Source organism: Mastomys coucha, unplaced genomic scaffold, assembly GCF_008632895.1.
Source record: "Mastomys coucha isolate ucsf_1 unplaced genomic scaffold, UCSF_Mcou_1 pScaffold20, whole genome shotgun sequence".
NCBI lineage: Eukaryota > Metazoa > Chordata > Mammalia > Rodentia > Muridae > Mastomys > Mastomys coucha.
In genome coordinates, this window is record NW_022196903.1 from 73955252 (window position 1) to 73974864 (window position 19613).

At 36.1% G+C, this 19613-nt stretch overlaps 1 protein-coding gene across 4 annotated transcripts in view; it reads left to right on the forward strand.

The window, feature by feature from the left end:
• Lrrtm4 (leucine rich repeat transmembrane neuronal 4) overlaps positions 1 to 19613 on the forward strand; it is a 782955-nt gene that overhangs the window by 353239 nt on the left and 410103 nt on the right. The window lies entirely within an intron of this gene.

Sequence of the window (19613 nt, forward strand, 5' to 3'; positions counted from 1 at the left end):
AAAAAAAAAAAAAAAAAAAAAACAGCCAAACAAACAAACAAACAAAAAACCCCAAACAAACAAAAACAAACAAACAAACATAACAAAACCTAACCTACTACAATGAGAATGTCAGGGCTCTTTTCATTTCCCTTCTTATCTTGTCTTCCCTGATTCTCCTTCATGGATCTTGTATCTGCTGGTTCTCTTCTCTCTCTTCCCATAATTCCTTTAGTGGCCATAGCATTAGTTTCTGACAATATGCTCTTTCATCTATAAAGTCCTGCTACTATCGCTCATTCTACAGAAGTCTCCCTTTATATTGTGTCTGTCCAATCATGTTGAACCTTTGTTTGCATGCTTCTGTACCAGCCCTCCATGCTGAATCCTTTTCAGATATGTTTTGGATTCTAGTTTCTATGGGGATTCCATGGTATTTATACAAATGTACTTCATCTTCTGATGGCATCATTTTCACATCCATTGCATGCACCAGGCATTACATAGGTTGGATAGACCTTCTGCGTTTTGTTGCTTACCAAGTTTCCTGATCCTGCTGATGTACAAACTCTGTGCTCTGTCTTTCTGTGTGCTTCCTATTCATAGCCTTTCAGACTAAGCATTTTCTGAGTAAGATAAACTTGCCTCATAGAAAAATGCTTGATTGATTTGAGGGTTTGTGACTGGCTGAAGAAGGCTCTCAAGTAGAGGGTATAAGAAGAAAAATCAGTTTGTTGACACTGAAAATACATAAGGGAAAAGAGTGTGCAAGATTAAGAGTAGATATCAACTTGGTTAGAGTCCCAGTGAGTCTATGAGCCATGAATGTGGCTAAGGGTGATATAGAGAGAGACAATATCACAAGAAGGAGACATGGCTCAGAGCTAAAATCTCCTTGTTGTTCTTGTAGAGGACCAGAGTTGAGACCTCAGCATCCATATGAAACAGTTCAAAACATCTGTAACTCCTATTCCAGTGTATACGATGTCCTTTTGGACATCACAAATACTTGCTTTCACATGTTCACTCCTACATGGAGACATATGGACATAATAAAAATCACAATAAGTATTTTTAAAAGACACCAATAAAAGAATCAGTTCATATAGATATATAGATATATAGGGTCACTTATGAGTATGGAAAGGCACAAAATATATAAGTTAAAAGGTGATGAAAATTTTATTACAGTAGGGACATAATGGAAATATTTTTTTCCTTTTAGGGGTTTTAATGTTGATTTAGGACATTTCCACAGATTCTGAAATTAGGTCACAGGATGATATTCTCTCCAGATGTTATGTAATTCAAGAGCTTTATGAGAAGGCAGGAAAGAACACATAAAGAGGAAACTTTCAGAATCATATGCACAAAAGAAAAGGCAGGAAAGGAATTGTGTTATTGTGAGATAAGAAACCAGATGCTATTTTCAGTAGGGTAAAAAGCAGGCAGCCAGGGGCTTGCAAGAGATAAGGGACAACCTAAAACTATTTTGTTCTTGGCTTCTCCTTCAGATATGCAGTCAACTCCTTGGCATATCAGGAAGTTTCAGCAACACGGCAATTCTTTCTGTAAATAAAATAGAACCGGGTATATTTATGGTGCATTTTATAGTGTCTAACCCATCCTAGGGAAAGTGTAGTGCTCAAAAAAGTCTGGGCATACGGCTCAAAAATGTATTCTGGGTCGAACAGAGAAGTTTTTGAACTCAGGCGTCAAAGAGTTACTCTCTGAAGAAGGAAGAATTGTGGCTTGTGAAGCTGATTTCAGAAGGTTTTACTCCTGAAGCCCTGCCGAGTTACTATTATCCGAAACACACAAAAGCGGCTTTCACCTCATTCGCAGCTTCTCCTAATGGCTTTTTCCACATAAAAGTATTTTCAATGTGCGATTATTGAGGTCAGAACATTGTTTCACTGTAATTGTTTTGTGTTGGCTTTTCTGCCTTTTATAAAATCACCTATGAAAATTACAGTTCACTGGAGCCCTTGGGTTTTTTTTTATTAGCACTAAATAAGTTATATGCAGATAAGTGGCCAGATTGACAACATGTGTGAGTGTTCTAACAAATGAACATTATTTAAATTTCACTGCTGTCAGTAGCATGGAGCTCTGGGAGTTCATCTATGACTTAAGAGATACTGACCTTGCTGCTGCAGAAAGGAATCAAAATCACAAATTTCGAGTGTTTTATTTCAGCTACACTGTTTAGTGTTTTAGTTGTGTTTTTTTTTAAACAAAACAAAAGCAAAAGCTGCTCAAACATACTGTTTTTCTCAGTGAAAACTAACCACTAACACTAGCTGATTGGCTTGTGCGCTAAAAACACCCGAAGTTTCCAAACACAAGAGTTCTCATCATGCTCCTGGCCATTGTGATTTAGTGTTTATGATCAAACACCTAGGCTGAAGTAAGTATTCTCACCAAGCATGCAAGTTGCACAAGGTTCTCCCCATAGTAGATGAATTAGACAAATCATGAGAGAAAGAGAAAGAGAGAGAGAGAGAGAGAGAGAGAGAGAGAGAGAGAGAGAGAGAGAGAGAGAGAGAGAGAGAGAGAGAGAGAGAGAGAGAGAGAGAGAGAGAGAGAGAGAAAGAGAGAGATTCAAAGAAGCAAAACTGGACTGCAATGGCAATTTTATAGTCCTGATATTTGGATAAAAATCTACTTAAGAGATAAAGCACTGTAAGAAGTTGGAATGAAGGCATTTGGAAGATACCTTATTGGTAATGGGAGTGATTTGGTGGAACATGTCTGTTACCTCAGTCCTGGCATGGGAAATAGGAAGAGCCCTATGGTTCAGTTGACAATCAGACTGCTAAATCAGTTAGCTCCAGGTTCCATGAGAAAACCTGTTTCCAAACATAAGGTATAAACTAATTGAAGAAGATACAAGATATTGGTTTCTGGCCTCTTCATGCATGTATACATGCATGTATAGGTACATGTGCATACACACAAACAAGTGCACATACAAACACACACAATAGATTGAATCAAGCATCCTGCAGGAGGGAAAGGAGCTGGGGGTTGTGGTCAGCACTATGCAGAACATGTGAGGGGCATTTTTTAATCCAGAAAAATTGAAAAGTTGGAGGCTAATAATAAATCACAGAATTGTACATACTCCAAATGCTCTGCTTTAGAAACATAATTAAACTTATTTACTTGAGTGGAAAAATATATAACTGAGTAAATTTACCCATATATTTAATTATTAAGTACATAATATAGGTATCATTGATTTCCACCTAAACCACCAGGCTGCTGACTGTAGTATTTCTACCACCTCTTGGGTTGTGCATGGGTTCATTTCTATGACAAAAAAAACGGGCAGTCCAAAGCAATAATTCTGCATACATTTTAAAATGTACCTCCTTTTTTTAGAATAACCAATGTGGATGTCATGACAGCCACATGATTCAGTGGATAATAAGACTTAACACCAAGCCTGATGACCTGAATTCCATTCCCAGGACCCACTTGACGAAGTGAGAGAAGAGACTCCATCAGACTACTCTACGACCTCAAGTGTACACTATGGCACATTTTAACACAATAAAATAAATAAACGTAATAAAAATGTCTCAAGAAAAGTGAAAAATCTTATAATTCCACAAATGCCCACTCTGCCTGGTCCTCTGTGCATGCAATGTGTTCCTTTCTTAGATATTAACTCAGTTCTCCATTCAAGGGCTTACTCTATTTGTCCTCAGCAGTAATACCTGCTTACCCCACTCAGTTGTACAATGCAGAAAGAGGAGAAGGGGGATGGATCTCTTCAGGTCTCAGTGTCTTTAGTTTCATTTCTATTGCTGTGATAAAATATCCTAACAAAAAGCACTTAGGGAAGAAATGGTTTGTTTTAGCTCACAATTCCAGGTTCTAGTCCATTACAGTTGGAAAGTCAGGCAACAGGGACTCAGGTCAGCTAGCCATATCCATAGACATGGATGATCGTGTATCATGAGAGTGATGCATGCTCACTGGCTTGCTCATGCTCAGTTTGATTTCTCTATTTTTAATGTTTAAAGATCTATTACTCTCGTGTGTATTTGTGATTGTATGTGTTTGTGATTATGTGTGTATGTGTGTGTGTGTGTGTGTGTGTGTGTATGTGTTTGCCTACATGAGTTCTGTGTATAATACTCATGCAGGAGCTGAGGATGACCAGGAGAGGGATTCAGATAAGTGGCAGTAAATTTGAATGACTTAAGTTGGATGCTAGGAATCAACCTGAGGTTCACTGCAAAATCAGTACATGCTTCCTACTGCTAAGTCTTCTCTTCAGACTTCTCCAGCCTTTTCTCTTAGTGACTAAGGAACCTCCCTCTTCTGCACTCAGGAAACAATGCTGCCCACAGTGATCTGGCTATTCCCATATCCCACTAAGTTAATTAATGTCTTACATGATGATGTGCACACAGGCCCATCTGATGCAGAGTCAGGTTTCCTGGGCCTAATAGTCTCTCTCATTGAAACTGCCTTCCCAAGCTGCCATCAATTGAAGCTAGCAACACAGCATATATCACTTCCAAAAGATGATTCATGTGCTGATTGCTGATTTTACCTTCTTAAAGAATGAACTCATCATGCACAACCTTTATTCAGGTGTATGTAAGCACAAAAGAGAACACCCCATCACAATTCTGTCTAGAATCACAGAAAAGATTGATGTATTTTTTAAAACGAATTATGGAACAAAACATGTTGTGTATAGATTATTTGTGAGTTGTAAATGTGAAAGAGAATATAGAGACTGCCTGAAATCTACATGTCACCTCGTGTTGACATCTATTAAAGGGACTGAGAGACAATTGCACAGTATGACATCAAGGGGATCTACTAGTGAGGTATCCCATGGATTTCTAACAAATTTTTGTGAGCTCTACTCTGCCACAACAAAATGACACATTGGGCTGACTTGGCATCAATCACAACTTCACTGGGATGACAGCTTCAAGAAAAGCTGAATCAGGCATGGAATCCTGTCCCAGAAGTTTCCTGGAGAGGAAATTGAATGAAGTGAAATGAAGAAAGAAAAAACTCTTAACACCCTCCAGTTCCTTCAATCTGAATTTCAAAGGGTTGGAGACAGAGGAAAAGGCGATTAATCAGATTCTACATGGAATATGTAGAACATTCTAGACTCTGAAGGTATAGATTAGAGATTTTCTCTCAGTCAATTTACTGCCTCAGTGAAGAGATCGTGTTGTTGAGTACCATGCACAGGGCCTATTGCAGGAGACATTCATACAGTGTGGTAATTTTGGGTCTCAGTTTGAATTAGTTGTCTTGAATGTGAAATGTGACCCATGCTGCCTTAATTAAGGCTGTGTTTATCGATCTGTCAACAAAATCATTTGGGGGATGTTGGAGAACAGAGAACAATTATAGTGATGCGTTCAGCCAGGATGATTTAGAAATCATTATGTAGCATTGAAAATAGACACAAAATCTCCAACGATGTAAGTGTCAATGATGTCTGAAGTTTATATAGCATATGTTCACTCAGCATTGTAGCAGAATGGCTATGCTGTCCTCATAATAGCCACGATGTTTTTAGGTTTTCTTTTTGTAATTTAAATCTGCTGACAAAAATCCAAGGACTCCCAATGGAATCACAATAGCATCCAGATTGACACTGTTCTCAAAATTTAGAGTACAACACTACCCACTCTGACCTCATCTCACCTTCTACTCTCTCTCTCTCTCTCTCTCTCTCTCTCTGTCTCTCTGTCTCTCTTTCTCTCTCTCTTTCTCTGCTTCAGCATCTTGACCATCTGCTCCTATGATAAGGCCACATACTTTCTTATCCATAGAACTTCTTTGCTTGCTATGGGTCCCTTATTTACTACCTAGGGCTATCTGTTTTTCAAGGTTCAAATCTGTAATAGAAAGTCTCTTCTTCAGAGAGAGAACTGCATAGTGATATTATAAATATGTAATTATTATGTCTTATAAATCCCATTATCAAATACTTTTTTCTGCTGTGGCACTTTTCACCACCTTATGTTATTTTGTTTGTGGTTTCATTTCTTCAATTTCTTCTTACTTTCATGAAAATGGAGGCACAGACTTCTTGTGCCATCGTTGGAATAGTAGATAAAGAAATTTTCCTTGAACAGACACTGAAAGGTACTGTATGTATATCCTGCTTTGACTTAGGGCAAGATGAATGTTACATCTTTCAAATATATGAAATTCTAAACTTTTGTTTTTCTAGTATGTACAGTCATTTTTTTCCAAACTCATTCTGAAGTTATATCATACAAACTGCCTCATACTTTAACTGTGGAGTCATTTAACATGAATCAACAGTTGAAGTATCTGGGATACAGCACAGTTGATAGAGTACTTGAGTCACATCTCAAGCTCTTAGGTTTGATTCCCAGTATCATGTTAGCCAGGCCTGATGGCACAGCACAGCACATGCAGCATTTAGATAGGGAGGTAGAAAGATCAGACACTGAAGGGAATCCTCAGCTACATAAAATGTTTAAGGGCAGCTTAGGACACATAAGACTATGCTTCTAATAACAACACACTGATTTTGACTGCTGCTTGTTTTTGTGTTTTCAGAATGGTTTACTCATGGTATGTCTAACTGAGCGGGTAAGTAATGCAGTATCTTATGACAATGAATTTACTTCACTGAACAAGTATTTACTTAGTACTTCTACCTTCTTAGTGCTCTTTGTGGTAAAAAGAAAATGGCTTCAACTTTAATGAAGTTTATAATATATTTAGGGAGAGATCAGGTACTTTCTACCTGTTTTTATGATGAGTCAGACATGGAGTTGTGATTCAAGAAGGATCTGGGCACATAAAGCTAGAGTATATGGATCAACAAAGGCTGTAGAGAGAGATTTTTCAGAAGAAGTGATATCAATATGGAGCTAGAACACAGACAGGCATTTGTCAGGAGAAAATATATATATTTCAGTCTTCATCCTTTAAGCATTGGTGGATTACAATCTCCAAAAAGTTTCATTGTGTCTTTGACAATGTTAGCTATAAATGCAGTCCTTTGATTTGTTTCTCACTCTACCATCAGCCTCATTATTATCACCATCCCAGTTATCAACATCTTCACCAGCTCAGTGTTGTTCTCATGAGTAGCAGAATTTTTGTAATCATCATCATCATTAATATCATCATGACCATCATTACAATAACCATTGTCATCACTATCCCCCTCATTAGCATCATCATCACACCACTGCTATGGTGATCAGTCACTCACTTTTATGATTCTTGTCACCATCATCATCATTGTGAATCTTATCATTCTTATAATCATTATTGTCACCATCATCATTACCACTGTCATCATCATCATCATCACCATTACCATGTTCATGTTATTGTCACCATTCATTGAGTAAAGAATTGGTCAAGTATTTTTATAAAACACTACTAATTGTCACTAAAATCATACTTAGCTTGTTAATGAAAAACTAAGAGTCAGTATTTTACACAAGTTTACCCAATTAGTCCCTTATATTTCTGTATTATACTTCTGTATACCATATCTTAGTTAATTTCAGATTGAAGACAAATGCCCTCTTTTTGTTCTTAGCATTGTTCAGGAGTTGGCATAAGTAAAGGATGACCTACACAGCATGTTTTAATACCAAGGTCCGTAGGCATGACATTGACCTTCTGAACTGTGGGGCTTCTCAGGTAACAATAACAGTTTCTTAGTAGGTGCGGATAAAATCTAGAGTTGCTATAGTGACTGAACTACAAATGGGGAAATACATTCTAAATCAAGCTACTAGACATCTATCAGCATTGATTTGAACCTTAATTTTGATGTGCATTTTATAGAAACATCAGATTCTTTAGCTTAATGTTTTAATCATCCCTTTTGGGCATAAATTCCCCCCTGAGGCAGAGTGGGTACCACGTATTGGCTATGCACTCTACATCTAATCTCCGCATCCATTATGAAGAATTTGCTCTTCCTCTGAACCAAGCTTTTGTACTTGACCTATGAACTCTTCCTATACTTTAAAGATTTGTAATTGGATAAAATAATATGTCTTGGTTTCTAAGCTCAGACATGCTAAGGTATGACCAACCATGCTCCCTAAGCTGCATGTAGCTCAGGACAACTATAATTGTATTCCCAAAACAAAGCCACTAACTTAAAATTTGAGCTACTTTTTGTATAATATTAAAAAATCAATTGGAAGGTTCTGAAGTGGGAATGTCATATATGATAATGTTGCATTGCACTATCAAAAGTCTGAACTCCACATACTGTAGCAGCATTCTGTAAACGCATTTTTATTATGGATTCTTGGTATAGATTTGTCCTGATTCTCCATGTCTTCTCACCCTTATAATAGCACAGGGTTCATAACGACCTATCTGTAAGCTAAGTCCCACTCCCACTTGCCAACACCAAACCCAAAGTCTGTAACCACCAGGATTCAGTTCCAAAAGACTGTACTACCTTGACAGTTGCTGCTCAGTCTAATAAAGCCTATGTCCATTGTTACTATGCCCTGTTCACCTCCAAGAGCCCCAGTAAACTTCTCTTTAGAGGTTTGGTTTAGCTTGGGCTGATCTTTTGCTGTTGTCATCCTAGTTTTTTCTTCTTGTGATAGATAATAACATTTTTCTGTTGAATCCCTCTATGTTAAAATCTTTCAAAGTGTGATAAACAATTTGAAAATGTGAAGCCAGTATTCTTAGGACCATGAAGACTTGAGGTCTTGTTGAAAAGTCCAAAGGTCTTCTTGGCCAAGGTCATGGTTAATATGATCCTTGTTCCTCAAATATTTTATATTCCCACCAACAAGGAAAATTAGTTAAATTCAGAAAATCTTAAATCTAGAAAATAGGTAAGCAATCTAGATCTTTCTTTCAAAAGCATCATGAAGATAAAACATAAAATGAAGAAAAATATTTCAACTCTATCTAATAGCTTGTTGGAACTTCCCTACAGCTTCTTTCTCATAGGAAAGGCTAGAACTACTCCACTAACCATCCCTGCACAACAAATTTAAGATTCTGGTAACTCTTCAGGCACTATGGTCAATTTGGCCTAAGGAGTGATGTGATGCCAAAAGTCTTACCCTACTTCTTAGATTCTGTTTTGCTAGAAAAAAAAATCATAAATACTAATATAAACCAGTAGTTTGGTTGGGTACTGTATAAATTACATTTCTGTTGCAGTGATAAAATTCCATGAGCACAACAAACTTAAGGAGAAAATCATTCATTTGGGCTCATGCTTCCAGAGAGATAACAGTGCACCAGGGCAGCCAGGCATGGCAGTGAGCAACCGTAATAATGGCAAGAACAGGAAACTAATGTTTATGCATACAGGAAATGGAGAGAATGAACTGGAAGTTAGGTGAGTCTACAAACCCTCAAAGCCCATCCCCAGTGATGTACTTCCACCAGTAAATTTCTCATCCTAAAATTTCACAAGCTCCCAACACAGTATTACCAACAGAAGACTAGAAGTTGAAACACATGAATCTCTGGTCGACAATTCTCATTCAAGCCACATCAGCCACTTAAAGAAACATAATTGAGAGCTGTGCAGCACTTCATTTAAAATTACATTTGTACTATGGGTTACAGAACTACACATTGGAAGTAATACCATTTCTCTGGAGCTTTGAGACTTGGAAATGTCATGGCCCCCTTTTGCAACTGAGGTGTCTGGGTTTGTTGTATTTTAATGCATGTGATTAAGTGCTTCCCTTCATTTCCCATGCAAGGAAGCATGATCCTCAGTAGAAGCAGAGATTTTTTTTTTTAAGCCCACTGGGGGAATAATGAAACAGATAGGACATGCAGAGAGATGTTAAAGGTTTATATAAGTCGTTGTCTACAGTATCTGGGGCCATTTCTATTTCCAGCTTCCTTTGCTTGTTGCGACCACATTCTCTGAACTGCATAATTTATCCTGTCACCTGACAGCAGCTGTCATTATAAAAATTGCCAAGCCAATTCAGAGAGTTTCTACACGGTGGGGCAACTTAAACTTTTAACAACCTTCAAGAAAGTCTAGACTCATCAGCACCTCTTGTCAGCTTGTACGTGAGCTCATCTCCTAGTTGCAGAAAGTTGGCAGATTAGAAGATTCTAGATGACAGATCTGAAATAGCATCGGTGACACTCTTCCCCGGCAGTGTCTCTGATAAGAAGCATAATGAAAAGTCATATTTAGAAATTTGGTAAGTTCTTTAAAAATCTTAGGAGGGTAGGCTTGTGGCTATCTCTTTATAATTTATTCCATTTGTCTGTAATAAAAGTGTGATTTTCAGGTGTGGAGGGCATTTATAAGAGATATCATAGACTCTCACCTGTGTTCTTATACCCCACATTATAAAATTCACCATGGAGACTAGAGGAATGCTGACTAAATCTAACTATATCTACTATGCAAACTGCCTGTTTTTGTGCTCCAATCTTTAAAGTTCTACTATTTCTATTTTATACATACATGCAAACTACATAAATACATGTAGGTATATATGTTATCTATGTATCTATATTTGTATCATGTATTATAATTACTCTGGCATGAAGAGAAGTAATCTAAAGAAAAACATTTGTGTCCCTCTTTGGCTACCAGATTTTTGAAACAATCGACCCCAAAGAAACAAAATTTCTCAAGAGCCCGGCACAGTTGAGCATGCCTTTTAACAAAGCACTTGAGAGGCAGAGGCAGGTGTATCTCTGTGAGTTCTAGACCAGCTTGGTCTACATAGTGGATTCAAGCACACATAAGGCTATATTGAGAGAAACTGCCTTTAAAAAATTCTGAAGACTGACTGAAGGAGCTGAAGAATGGTGGATCAATAACAGCCAATGTGTAACCACCAGGCTTGTTTAGTTAAGCTTATTTCTGCTTTCTATTTAAACTTAAACTTCATGGCTATCCCCCTCAGACAAATTTAGAGGTCACTGGAGCCTTTCATGTGTTCCTATTCCTAGTGTAACCAGACTGAATAAACCTTCATACCCTTGTTTGCAATAATAGTCTTTGAGGTTGGTATTTCAGGATGGGTTGCCAAGCAGCTGGTTGGCAGTACGTGAGCTCAGGCTTTCACTCTGAAATTTTCATGAATAGCACTTCACTGTCACAACCTGCGAAGGCTCCCTCCAACAGATATGCTTTCATTCTTTTGTAAATGGTAGTTTTTTTTTTTTATTTTATGTATGTGCGCATGTTTTTCTTGTGGATATGTATGTACATTATGCATGTGTATGGTGCCCTCAGAGACTGGAAGAACATATAGGATCCCCTGGAGTTCGAGTTTTGTATGTCCGTGAGTCTCCATGTAGATGTTAGAAATGAAACCTGGTCCTCTACAAAAGCAGGAAACTCTACAGCCTCTAGGAATTTTTTTTTCAAATTTAACAAATTTTATATATACACATGATTTTCAATAGCCAGAAACATCACTGCCCAAAGCAAAGACAAACAACAGCAGTTTTTAGGACAGTAACCTCACAGATAATTTTAATAGGTAATTTCTGTGACTCTAAGTTATACTTGCAAATTCCTCTTCGTCTCCAAGTCATATTTAATCAAACAATCAAGGTTATCACTTACCACAACAGACTTCTATGTGAAGAGTTTTTCACTTGTCTGTCTTTATCGTCCTTGTTTTCTAGATATGTTTTAGATGTCTCTTAGTTCCTCATCTTGTTCAGTAAGTCATTGATTCTAAGCCACAACAACATGAAACATAATCTTCCTTATGTCATTGCTTCAAGAAAAGACAAAGGCTATGGGTATTTCCACAGATATGCTTATTTACACTATTCCTGAAAAACGAAGAGCATTTCATTCTGCATGCACTTTATTTAGGCTCCATGTTTTGGAGAAGAGACAGCTGTGGGAAGTAAGACTTAAATGTGAAAATTCATATTTTCTAGATGACATTCACAAATAACATCTGATTATACATATGTAGACTTTACCCATTTAATAATATATAAGAGAAGAGTCATAATATTAAATTATAACTTTTTTTAGCAATAGGTGACAGAGCAAACCATTTCAATTTTGCTCATTCTGCATTCTAAGACTGCATTGAGAAATCTAAGTGTTCACCTTTGTAACCTTTAGCTGTAACTTGACAGGAATAAAAAAGTAAGAGAATGAAGGTACATTTTATTGTATGTTTTCCTGCAAATGATTCTTGCCAATAAATGTCCCTATATTATATGGTAAAAACATGGACATGCGGTAGAAATATTTTCCAAAATAAATGTTCACGTTTTTCATGAAATTCTAGAAACTTAAGCTGTGTTCCATTCTGTTTCAGATATGAATTAAGGATGTTGTTTTAGTAAAATGTATACCTATGAATGTAAGCATGTACCAATTGTGTATTCTGTGAGCACGCACACCCACTCATATACACAAACTTTTGTTTTTAATTCTTTTATTAGGTCACAGAAAAGTGCAGCATTTGATCAGAGAGTTCCATGATTAAGTTGTAATAATATACACACAAGAATAGATAAGGGAATAATATAAGACTCTAATATATAAGAATATAAAAATAAAAATATGAAAGATGCTATAAAAATAAAAGAAAAATGCTGTTTTCTTCAGTTCTTTAAATCACTTAAACAGAATCTTTATATTATGATTTCCTAGTTTCAAAGTCATCGCCCCCTGAATTCTAAGGGGTCAGAAATGATAGAAAATGCTTTAGAAAAGAAATTTGTATTTATTGGTCCAAAAGCTGAGAAAGCAGATTATTCCTTCCAATAGAAGTTTGTGAAGCTGAACTTAGAAAACCATATGAGGAATTAAGATTCTGTGTCTAACTATTATTTAGAGAAAATGAAACATTGAAACAATTAACCCTATTGTTAAATTACACATTATTCTTTAGTTTGGGCGAGAGGTGTTCTGTTGATAAGTATTAGATCCATTTATTTTATGATGTGATTTAACTCTAGAGTTTCTTGATTTAGGTTTTTTCCAGTTGACCGATGATATAGGCATCAGAGTGTCCTCTGAACACTCTGTTTTGTACTAAAGTCAGTTACTCTCTCTGTGTTGAGGTTGATGTATGGTTTTGGAGAGGATAGTGGTTTTATTTGTTTATATGATTTTAAATAAATTAGTATTACTATTTTAAAAAGAAAAAACAAACTGTTTTCCCCTGACTCATAGATGCATGAAATGATCTTGTCTCAAGCAGACAGAACACATACTCCAAACTTAGAAACCTCAGCAGGAGACATTCCTATCAAAGAGATTTCTCAGACAGTGTCCCAGAGCACAGACTGTGGAGCCAGATAGTCTGAGCTCAAGTCCTGATACATCCAGCCACTAGCCATTTTATCTTCAGGAAATTGTTCACTCTTTGCATTTTTTACTCCGTCATGTGTAATATGAACAACGTAAAATTACCTGACTCATAGAAATTGGTTTGGGCCAAGTTAGCTAAAATATGTACAAGTTTATTACCTGTTGCATGACAAAGGTTCCTAAGTTTTCCTATCATCATCATCATCATCATCATCATCATCATCATCATCATCATCATCATCATCATCATCATCATCATCATCGTTGTACAAACCTCTGATTCTTTGTTAAGGGTCAACAGGGGAAATTAATTTAATGCATCAATAAATAGTTAATAATGCTTGAGGAATTAACCATCAGAAAACTGTTATGGAAAGAGTAAGATTTGTGATCAAGGCTCAACAATTTTTTTTTTCAGAATAGAGCCAGAGACACTGAGGATACAGTGAGAAAGAAGTAGGCTGCTGTCCTTATGAGCTTTACCTGTCCCATTGACTCAGCCAAGAGTCATCCTACAAGAAAGTCTCTCAACTGTGGGATTATCTCCAGTTTGTCTGGAGGCATGAGTGTAAGCCTTATCTTGATTGTTCATTGATATGGGAGATCCAAGTACAGTGTGAGCAGCACCACTTCCTAGGCAGAGACAGATGAGCTATGTAGAGGGGAGAGAACTGTCTCTGACAGCAAGCAGGCAACCGAGGATTTCTATCTTTGTCTTCCATGTGATGGACTGAGTTCATGCTCTTGCTTTGCCTTTTCCTTGCTGATAGACTCAAATTGTTACTTGAGAAAGTCCTTTTTCTCCAATGAGCTACATATTGTCAGAATGGTTTTTAGTCAAAGAGCTGAAACTAGAAAACTAACTAAGAGGCTACACTAACCCATCCATGTTGACCACGCTGCACCTGGAACTGACAGACAGGGTTGGATATGAGGCAGCAGCATGGTTTAATATGTGCCTTTGTAATAGTTGCTAACACCCAGACATTTTCTCCTCCCTATCATGAGACCTTATCTCACTATGGTGATGACATGAGACTCTGCTCAACCTAGGGAGTGAGTCTTTATATTATAAATCATGAAACAACATGCACCCTGCCTGAATGGAGTGTCAGCTTTGTTTAAGGCTCTGCCACCCAAAGAACATAAGCAAGAATCAGGTGGTCCCAATGATGCATCATCTTAGAGCGTATGAGAAAATGCAATGACTAAACCATTGTCAAAGCACCTATTGTAAAAACATGAAATGAATGTCATCATTTGAACTATCAGGTTCTTGAGTGCTTTACTTCATTACAACATGAACTAGGTAAACCTTACCTAACTACCAGATAGTCCAAGGCACTAACAGGAAATATTGTGATGTCTAATTCCTATTGCAGTAATAATTAACATAATTGAAAAGAAAGCCTATATATGTTATTTCATATTTATCACTGTTTGGTTGAAAAAGGTAGATTTCAGCTTAAGTGCCTAAATTTCCCAGTATCACAGAAATGTAAAATTCACCACAATGGTGGTTAGAGAGTTGAGCCCAGTGATTAAGAACACCCTTTGTTGTTGCAGAGGATTTGAGATCAGTTCCCAGCACCCACCTTCAGTGGCTTATCACCACCTCTAACTCCAGCTCCAAGGAATCTAATGCCACTTTCTAGCCTCAAGAGATACCAGTACACAGAGCATCCACACCCAAAGTCACATACATAAAATGTATCTTTGAAATCTCATGTGTTCCACATCTGCCTATTAGTCCAGTATACTTCTTCCCAATTGAATTATACTCACAAAAGTATTTTAACATGTAAAGATATACATACAAATATTGAGAACAATCTCAATTGTTTCAAAAATAATATTATGTTTAATATATACATGTTCTAAATCAGAAGTGTCTAAGGCCCATCATTCCTTGAACTCTACAATTCTCTAAAATCAGTAACCTGAAATTGCAATATTGTGAAATCACTTTGGTGAGGCAGTTAGAGTGGCAATTACTTCTCTTAGAACACATTCTCAAAGAATGAAACAGAGGCCATAAAAACAGATAAACCAATTGTTTAATAAAGTAGAGGTAATATATATATATATATATATATATATATATGTGTGTGTGTGTGTGTGTGTGTGTGTGTGTGTGTGTGTGTGTTTGTGTGTGTGTATAATGATATAATGCTTAATAAGGTACATGTGTAGAGAACAAAGAACACGAAGAACCCTGTGCCTTGAGTCTTCATCCATCCTTTGAGGATTTTATTGAGATGTATATCAAAGTTGTCTTCTGCTCAAGATGATGTGAGAGTTGGATGCAAGAATTGTGTCCTGCCTTAGTTAAACGTATTTTGTTACTGCTCACTCAGCTTTGAAGTTAGTAAAAGACTATTCTGTGTGAAACAAGATGTGGCCAACTAAATATCCTATGAGGACTTTTAATTTTTAGAATCGGTAAACCTTGGGCCAGCAGGAAAGAGTGGCTAATTCAATTTACTGTCATTGATAAACCCTCTAATTTTACAGCCAGTGTAAATAAAGCCTGTGCAATTATTTCATGTAATAGTTACAAGGCTCAAAGCTTATGCTTATTCATTATTAACTGAGCCATTATGTGCAGTTAGAAGATTGCTTGATAAAAAGTTAGTGTTAGAAACCTTAAGGGGTTAGAGGCTCCTATCAGACTGCAAAGTGAAAATAAATATATTGGTGAGAAAAAAAAAAAGACATACAGACAGACACAAAAGAAGGAAAGAAGGAAGGAAGGAAGAAAGGAAGTTTTCAGCTGTCTCTTTGAGAATCTGGCTCCTCTCACAGTCTCCCAATTAATTAGCCACCTGAATGGTAGTAACTGCTTTTCCTAATTTCAAATACAGATGTCTGGAAAATGTCATAACTACTTTCTGTTTTTCACAATATAAGAATAAAAGATATTTAAAAATAAATTTAATTTAGTAGCAGTTTAATTAACAGAGTTGTAGGCTTATTTGTTTTCCTGAATTTTCTAGATATCAGGTTACTTTATGGTGCCTTACTTTATTTTCATTACTTAATGGAAAAAAGATGCAGAGATAACCACTAAGATCAGAAACAGGCAGAGTCATATACTGTTCTACTCTGAGTTAAATGTATATATCCATGATGCTTCATTTAAAATAGGCAGTGTTACTGAAATGAAAGGATAAAAAGTTGCTGGATTTATGAACTTGCAATAGACAGAGATCAGGAAAATAAAAGATGAAGAAAGCTACAGTGAGTATTTAAAACTATAAGAAAGCTTATGATGCTAGAGGTACTTCTTCCATTGTTCCAATTTCTCAACTTATCTTACTAGCATCTATGTATGCATAAATATATGCTTGTGTGTCTGTATGCATGCATATAAGTGTTTTGTATGTATCTGTGTATGCATGTATGATATATGTATGCATGTATTGTGTATATAAATCTATCTATCTATCTGTCTGTCTGCCTGTTTGTCTACAACCTAGTTGTTTGAGGCAAGGTTTTCCTGCCTTCGTACTTATTTTGTAGAACAGATTGAACTGAATTTGCAAGAATTTTCTTCCTCGGCCTCTCTAGTGCTAAGATTACAGGTGTTCTCCACCATGGTGACACCAGTTATTTTTAAATGTTTTATTCCTTATACTTTATATTAAATATTGCATGGCATTTTTTACTTTTAGATTTCATTTAAGAAAATCTTAGTACAACATAATTAAGACTGAAATAATGTACGTATTTTATTCAGTTCTTTCCCTTATTCTCTGATCCAGGTTCCATAGAGTATTCTTTATCTTTATCTTGATAAAATTCTTACATGATTGTCTTTTATTGTGTTTACATGCTCATGTTCATGTGTACTCATGTGAGTGTGTATGTGTGCATGTGTGCGTGTGTTTGTGTGTGTGTGTGTGTGTGTGTGTGCAATAGCACAAGCATAGAGAACAGAGGACAATTGCATAACTCACTTTCTCCTTCCACCACATAAGACACAGACAGGGTTGAACTCAAATCACCAGTTTTTGTGGTAAGACCTTTTACCTCTTGAGCTATCTTACTAGCTTCTATTTTTTTCATTTAATTTTTTTATTCACATTATATAACATGGTATTGCTTTTTTAAATAATTAAAATACGGAGACCTAGTAAATATATAAAAATAAAATACCTACTGGAGTCTTACAACTTATCCTTAATGTTTAAAGGAGTTAGTTCACTTGGAATTGGACTACTAGAGCATCAAGATTATATGCATGTATATTTAAATGCAAATGAAATACTGTATATTATGATTACATGCAAAGATATGTATGTGTGAGCATGACATATTAACTTAAACTGCAAAATATTACATAATACAATATAATTTGCACAAGGAAGAAATGGAGAGCTCTCAGTAAGTCATTTTAGCTTCAGATATAGTTTTGTATATTTGGTAAATTAAGTTTTCTTTTCACGGTCAACTTTTATTTAATAAATCCATAAACATGTTTATTTTAGCTCTAAATGCTTAGCTTTCCAAATTATCTTAAATCATCTCTCTAGGAAGATCCTGTTGTACATATGTGTGGAATATCAATGAGAAAAATGTCCATGAATATTAATAATACTAATAATTTAGTAAGCACTTTCAAGTTGTAAATCAATCTTAATAAATTTTCATTGGCATACGAATAAAGCAAAGTCAAGTAGAAAAAAAGCTTAATTCTTATCACTTAGTCATCTACTGAAATTATGTAAAATATGTTTATTTTAAATAATCAAAATTACAGATTAACACATAGTGAATACATTATGACAAAACCACATAGTTTTAAATTTTCTGTTCAAAAACCCTTTCTGTAAATTAATTATGCCCCGTGGGGTCTTTTGAAAGCTATCAACTTTTTAGTGCAATACAGCATTTTATGTAAACTAAAGAGATACTTTCAATACTTTGATTTCATAATGATTTTAAAATTGACCTTAAAATTGTCTTCTGCTTTTTATTTAAGGAATGTTTTTCCTGCCTTGAGGCGGGTTCTTTGGACTACAGATGAAGAAAATTAAAATGCCAGTTTGTCTATAGGGAAGTTCACAGAACAACAACCCTCATGGCTTCAGCTGAACTCTGCTCTGAGTGAAGGGGCACAACATTAAGTCTTCATTCATAAGAATCTTGAGTAACAGGAGTTTTAGAGAGTGATGTTTATTTTTAACTCTGAAAAGAGAGTAGGCAACTCTCTGGGCATGCTCACACCTAATAAGTAGATAGATTGTAAGTTTCCCTCAAAGGAGCTTGAATTTCCTGATGATATCTGAGAACTTGGTAGAAATTTCTGTAAGTTCTTGAGAATAGTAGCAGCTCCCACAGGGAGCAACCAGTCCGTCCCACTTTCTCTACTCAGGATAATATTGTATGTGGTTCATTTCTGCTTTCTATAGCCAAACATGTTCAAATGCATTCTTCATTACTTTTAGTTTACCAACTGTATATTTGTTATTGTTTTCTAATGTTTATTTGCATTTCATGAAATTTATTATGATCATATTTCCTGCCTCCCCAACTTAACTCAAATCCTCCTCACTCCTCACCCACCCACCACCTTCATGTTCTTTCTTGCTTTCTTTCGTTGTAATGATTAAAGTTTTCAGAAATGCATACAGTGGTAGTGATTTCAGGCAATTCCTTGCTTTCTATCATTACAAATATGGAGTTTGGTGTTCTCTAGGAGCAGTCTTTATAGGGGAGAAATCCTATCCTGCAGATCCCATTTTCTCTGCTTTCTACTTTCTCATCTTCCAGACATTGCCACCCACCTGTTCCCAGGTTCCTAATTCATGGATTCTAAATACAGATCAGAAATAACTGAAAGAAAATACGTTGATTAAAATACACAAACTCCATTTTTTGAAGATAATTCAAAAAGACAAAAGCACAAGAATTTGTGAATTGTTTACATTGCAATAGTTTTCTAAGCTATTCATAGATGATTAAATGTATAGTTATATGACTACCAATCTGTTTTACATAGAAACTTGAGTGACCTCGTATCTATGTGGACTCCAGGAATCAATACCCTATGGAGAATGGGTTTCTTCTCTTAGAATATGCCATCGCCTCAGCTCTATACCAATATGGTCACCTATGTACCATCCATCAGCCCAAAGGCAGCATTCCTCTACTGCTGTCAGCCAACAATGGAAGTGAAATGAGTATTCTTGATACCTCAAAAATCTGTGGTGGTGCTGCTGTCCATGACAGAACTGTGAAACTCTAAACAACAAAGAGTAGAGCATATTAACCTATTAAATCCTTTTTCTTTTTTTTTCTTTTTTTTTTTTTAGATATTTTCTTT